The following is a 5,485-nucleotide window of genomic DNA, read 5'->3' on the forward strand; positions in this document are numbered from 1 at the left end:
AACCCGGTCTAAGGTGGGCAAAAGGGCTTAAATTTCAATGGACAAGGGTTGCTTTAAACCTCAATGCAAGGTGAACTTAAAGGCTTTAGTAGAACCCCACGGGAAGGGGTTCTTAAATCCCACAGGGGGGTGTATATAAAAACCACAAAAAAAGAAGGCTCAAGGAAGCCCACAAGACCGGGGGGGGCTTCCTAAGGGCCTTTAGAAGCTCCCCAAGAAGCTTTTGGGAGCTTCTAGGGCCGTGGTTTCCACACGTGGAGGAGAGGAAGACGACTGTTGGCAGCAGCTTGCGATTCCCAGGCGGCAACTTGCGCAGCAACACGATGCCTTCAGCTCCTCTTTTCTTTCAAGTGATTTCTCTCTCTCCTAATTCGCAGTGTGATGGCTCCCTTGCCCTCAGAATCTTCCCCTTCACCCGATTGTGGCAGCGTCGATCCTCACTCAATTGGCAGCGTTACGTTGTCTCCTCCCTCTCGACCAGCAGAGTGGCACAGCTCTTCGACGGCAGCTAGCGGCTCCCTTCTCTCCTCACGGCACATCTCACCATCCACCCTCTTGCTCCTCCTCACGGATGCAACACGGCAACTGGTAGCTTGAGTAGGCAGGGGCAGTCTTACGCAGCTCCTCCACCCAAGCCGGCTTTGACATTTTCTTCAGCTACCTCATCCAATGGTACAATAGTAGCCTATCGCAGATGTCCTTCCTCCCTCCACGGTGGTCTATGGCAGCCTCGACCTTCTCAACTCTCACGGTCTGTCACAATCAGCACACGACTCTCTCCTTCATCCCCCCCTCTTTCCTTCCTCCACAGGGGTTTATATAGGATAGAGAGAGGACCTCTCTCCCCCACGCGGCCAGTTGCATGGCCATTCTCCCTTCTATGACATCCAGCAAGGATGCTCAGTCATCCTTGCTATTCCCCTCCCCTCCAGCACGACAGTCGCTGGGGGAAAAAGGGGGAAAATAATTTAAAAAAATTCCCTTATTCCTAAAGATTATCCTTTTGGCTTCCTAGGAGGAGGTTCCCATGTAACTAAACGGTGTTTTTCTTTGTCCTTTAACTCGTTTATGCAAGTGGAAATCAAGATACGTTGTGGATAATTTGAAAATCACACCGTCAGTGTATTTTGGATGCTGGAATTCCCTTGCATGACTATCACATGGGTTAGAAATATTATCACAACGGAAATATTACATATGTGAGAGTGGAGAGTGGAGGGTCGCATGCTAGAGTGAGCTCTTGTCATGTTAATTTGGAAGTTGGAGCTTTTGAGTGTCAAAGCGCCGAGCATCGGCTCAAGGTTGTTAATGTACGAGAATATATTTCACTTGGTTTGTTTTCAAATTGTTGGCTTTTTTTTGTTGAGTTGTGGTTGTGTGATGCTCTACCCGCATATGGGTTTTAAAAAATTTTTGAGCTGTAAGAGGCTTTGTTTTGTTTTTGTGTGGCTTGTGGTATATGATCGAATAATTGAATTTTTTAAGTTGTGTTGTGCATTGGACAAAGTCAATTACCCTAACCGGCACTCCTTAACGTCTCGTTATCAGGTTGTGAGTGAGGCTTGCTCTTGATCACCACTCGCGTAACATCTCTTTTTTGGTGCCCCCACTAAGGAGTGTCGAAATTGACATTGTTATTGTTTTGAATGTGAGTTTGTTTTGATTTCTTGTGATTGTTGAAAATGGCTAATGATTTTCCTGAGTTCCATTGTCATCATACTGAAGATCCCGAAAGATTTTTAGAAAAAATAGAGCTATGTTGTTTGATAGGGAGAGTGACCAATCTTGAGAATAAACTCCAGATTTTTAGATATCAATTGTAGGGAGAAGCACGAAATTGGTTGCTTAACTTTGAGAGAAGCTTGAAATTTAGGAGACAAAATTTGGACTATGAGACTACTAAAAATGCTTTTCTATCTAGGTTTAAAAAAAGAGAAAGTCAAAGTGAGATATGGGAAAAAATAGAAACTTGTGTTCAAAAAGATGATCAATGTGTTGAGGATTTTGCTAGGGAGTTTGAAAGATTGTGGAATCGATGGAGTTTAACATTGTTAGAAGGTGAGATAGCCCCAGTTATGTTGAAGATTTTGTAAATGGGTTGAAATTAGAAGATTGGAGAGTGAAATTAGAGGTAAACAGCCCTAATACTTTTGAGGAAGCGGTGAAGATAGCTCAATATCAAGAGAGGAAGACCAAAAGAAAAAAAGAGTTAGGGTTTGATGAACCAAGGAAAAGTTTGAGTTCAAGGAGAGTTGAGAGAAAAGTGTTTGAGGAGAAGAGAGCTAGTTATGCCTATCCTGAGAGAGGTATACTATATTCTCCGTTTAGGAGAGATGAGTTGACTTGTGAGAAATCAATTGAAGTATGTGAGGAGAAACTCCCTAGGGTGGTTGAGGAGAAAAATACTTGTTTGATTGATTGGAGTGAAGAGTCTAGGAGTGTGAATTCATACCCATTGACCACGGATACTTCTAGTCCAGTGATTAGTAATTTAACTAAAGAAGAGGGATCGACGACTGATGATACTTTGGAGCCTAAGGACTTTAGAGATGAGCTAGAGATGGATCTGAGTTGTAAAGAAGAAAATGAGAGACCATATTGTTTTAAGGACCAAGATTTTTCATGTTCTTTGGGAGAGGATGAGAGTCAAGAAAGTTTTGATATTTCTGATGAGGAAAGGTGTGATGAAAATTTTGATAGTCATGGTAGTGTTGAAGAGAGTAAAGACAATTTAGAGAGTGATTTTGTTTGCTTTGATGATAGTATAGATGGATTCGATTGCTTGAAAGATGAAGGGATAATAGAGGATGAATTTTTGAGTTTGTGAGAAGACCATGAGGGGGAGGGCTTAGAAACTGTAAGTTTTCAAGATGAAGTTAAGGGTTCAAATTTGTTGCCTGATGAGTTTGTTGGGATTTGTTGTGAGTTTGATGATCAAGAGAGTATGGAGGTTTTAGATTCTGACTCATGTTGTGATTCTGGTATTGGTATTGTTGACTCAGTTGAGTCTTGTAGGTTGGTTGTTGATGGTTTGAGTAGCCCTGGAGAAGCTTTTTTTTGTGATGTTGATGATGTGGTTTTGAATAGACCTAATCTCTTACTCTTTGATAGTTGTGATGATGATTGTTTGGTTCATTTAGGCAACAATGACGAAGAGAAAACTTCATTTGATAGTCTTTTAGTTTCTTTGAGTTCTCCTGAAGTTTTTGATGAAGTTTGTGATGATTCTGATTGGGGTTTTAAGGATCTTGAGAGTGACATTGATGAGGATATAAGAGATAATTTGAGTAAGGCTTTGAAAAGAATTGAAAATTTGAGGGAAGAGAGATTTAAAACCAAGGAAATAGAGTTGGAAGGTATTTGTGAGGAGGAAGTTAAGGATTTGGTAGTTGAGGAGTTTTTGGTTGAGGTTATTGACCCGAAGTTGTCGCATTGTGAAGATGTTATTTGTAATGATGATGTTTCTTGTGAGGTTGCTTGTAAGGATACTATGGAAGGTGTTTACCACTCTTTGTGTGTGAAAGACTCGATGGATTCTTGTATTATTGACGAGTTAAGTGATGTGGTTGGGTGTCCTGAAGTGACCCCATTTGTGGATATTGTTGGTTTTTGTGGTGTTATGAGTCCGGAGTTGACTCCTTTTGATGTTGTGTTTGATTTAGATATTGAGTTGGGAGATCCTTGCATGGTATCTTTAGGAGAAGTTGTAGATGAATCAGTGGATGTTGTTGGTTTTTGTGGTGTTATGAGTCCGGAATTGACTCCTTTTGATGTTGTGTTTGATTTGAAAATTGAGTTGGAAGATCCTTACATAGTATCTTTAGGAGAAGTTGTAGATGAATCAGTGAATGAATTTGAGATTGGCAACAAAGAAAGGGTCAAATTTTTATTTAGAGACTCTAAAAATAACATGGTTTTTCGTAGGGAGAATGGGTGGGATATTAAGATTTTGGATTATGGTTGGGATAGGTGGGATATGAACATTTTTTAGTGTAGTTGCGATTTGAGGGGTTTGAAGATGGATTATGGTTGGGATTTGAAGAATTTAGAGGATGATGTATTTTCCTTAGATGGTGAGGATTGTCTCAAGGATTTTGATGAGAATTTCATGGATAAGTTTTGTCTACATGTAAAGGAGTTGTTTGAGAGAAATGTACCATTTGTGTTTGTTGAGAAGATTGTGGATAGATCATTGGATTTAATTTTTGATTGGCTCATAAATATTGCATCGTTTTATGAAAATAACTGCTGCACATAAATGTTTGCAGACTAGGAGGAGGGCTAAATATGTCAAGCATTTTTTTGAAACTGAAAACCCCTAGTCAAATTGTAGTTAGGTTTGATTTATGTTAGCTTAGTTCTTTGTGTAAGAGTTTGTTTTATTGTTTTGTAATTGGATTTCTTGTGTTTGTCTAGGTTAAGATTTGTTTTTGTCATTTTGTTTGATTTGTTGATTGTAAAACTTGATAGCCTTGGTCGAGCTTGGTATTTTTTTGAATAGGATGAAGCTTGTGTTTGTCAATAGCTACTGAATATTGATGAGCTAGGTATGTTTTCTTGTCGAGACTTTTGCACATCATAGGGATTATGGGTTCACGAGCACTTTACGTTACACTTGTTAATGCACTGCACTCGGGGGTCGTCTCCTGTTCTTATCAAATACTTCCATGCCATAGGTTGGGATTATGCACGTTTTGCACCATCATAGAGCACTAGCACGGCATGAGGTCCGCTGCAGCTATATGCAGTAAATTTTAGATGCATGTGCACATGAGAGAGCACCTATCATTGAGCACGCACATTTCTTGCACACACCATTTGGGATGTTCATCACAAAGTTAGGAACCTCTGGTTGAGAGTGGAAGGTGGTTGGGTGAGTTAGAGGGTTGTGAAGCACGCCATCAATTGTGAGAAGGTTTGTTCATAATTGGTCAACATCTTGAGGACCACCATTTTCTAGAGTGATTGTGAGATATTGGATGGGTGGAGCGGAGTATATCGTATCTTCTTTATGAGAGTTGAGAGGTGAGGATAAGGAATTTTAAATTAATCAAGAAATTTTGTTTGCATTTTGCATGACGCACGATCACATGTAGACAGACTAGGCACAATTTCTTCAATGCATACATTAATTTTGTGTGAGCATTGATTGATTGGTTGCATATCATGGATCCGATATTGCATATTTCTCAAATTATGTATGATTGGGCACGTAGTTCATTTCAAAAAACCATATTCCTACTATGACACACTGCATAAAAAAACAGGTCCAGAGAATATTTATTTTGAAGACTCAAGGATCAAAGGAAAAGGTCATATACTTTACATCGTCAACGAGTATTTCTTGAAGAAAAAGAGGACATGTGTGCTAAAAGTGTATGCAATCACAAGAACAATAGGCCAAGAAAGGGAATAAGTCATCCAAGATAAAAGATGGAGAAAAAAGATGTGATTTACGAAAATCGGTCTTTTTACCCAATTTTGA

The sequence above is a fragment of the Lygodium microphyllum genome, chromosome 20 (assembly GCF_053477565.2).
Source record: "Lygodium microphyllum isolate KBCC chromosome 20, Lygodium_microphyllum_v1.1.10, whole genome shotgun sequence".
In the NCBI taxonomy this organism is placed as follows: Eukaryota; Viridiplantae; Streptophyta; class Polypodiopsida; order Schizaeales; family Lygodiaceae; genus Lygodium; species Lygodium microphyllum.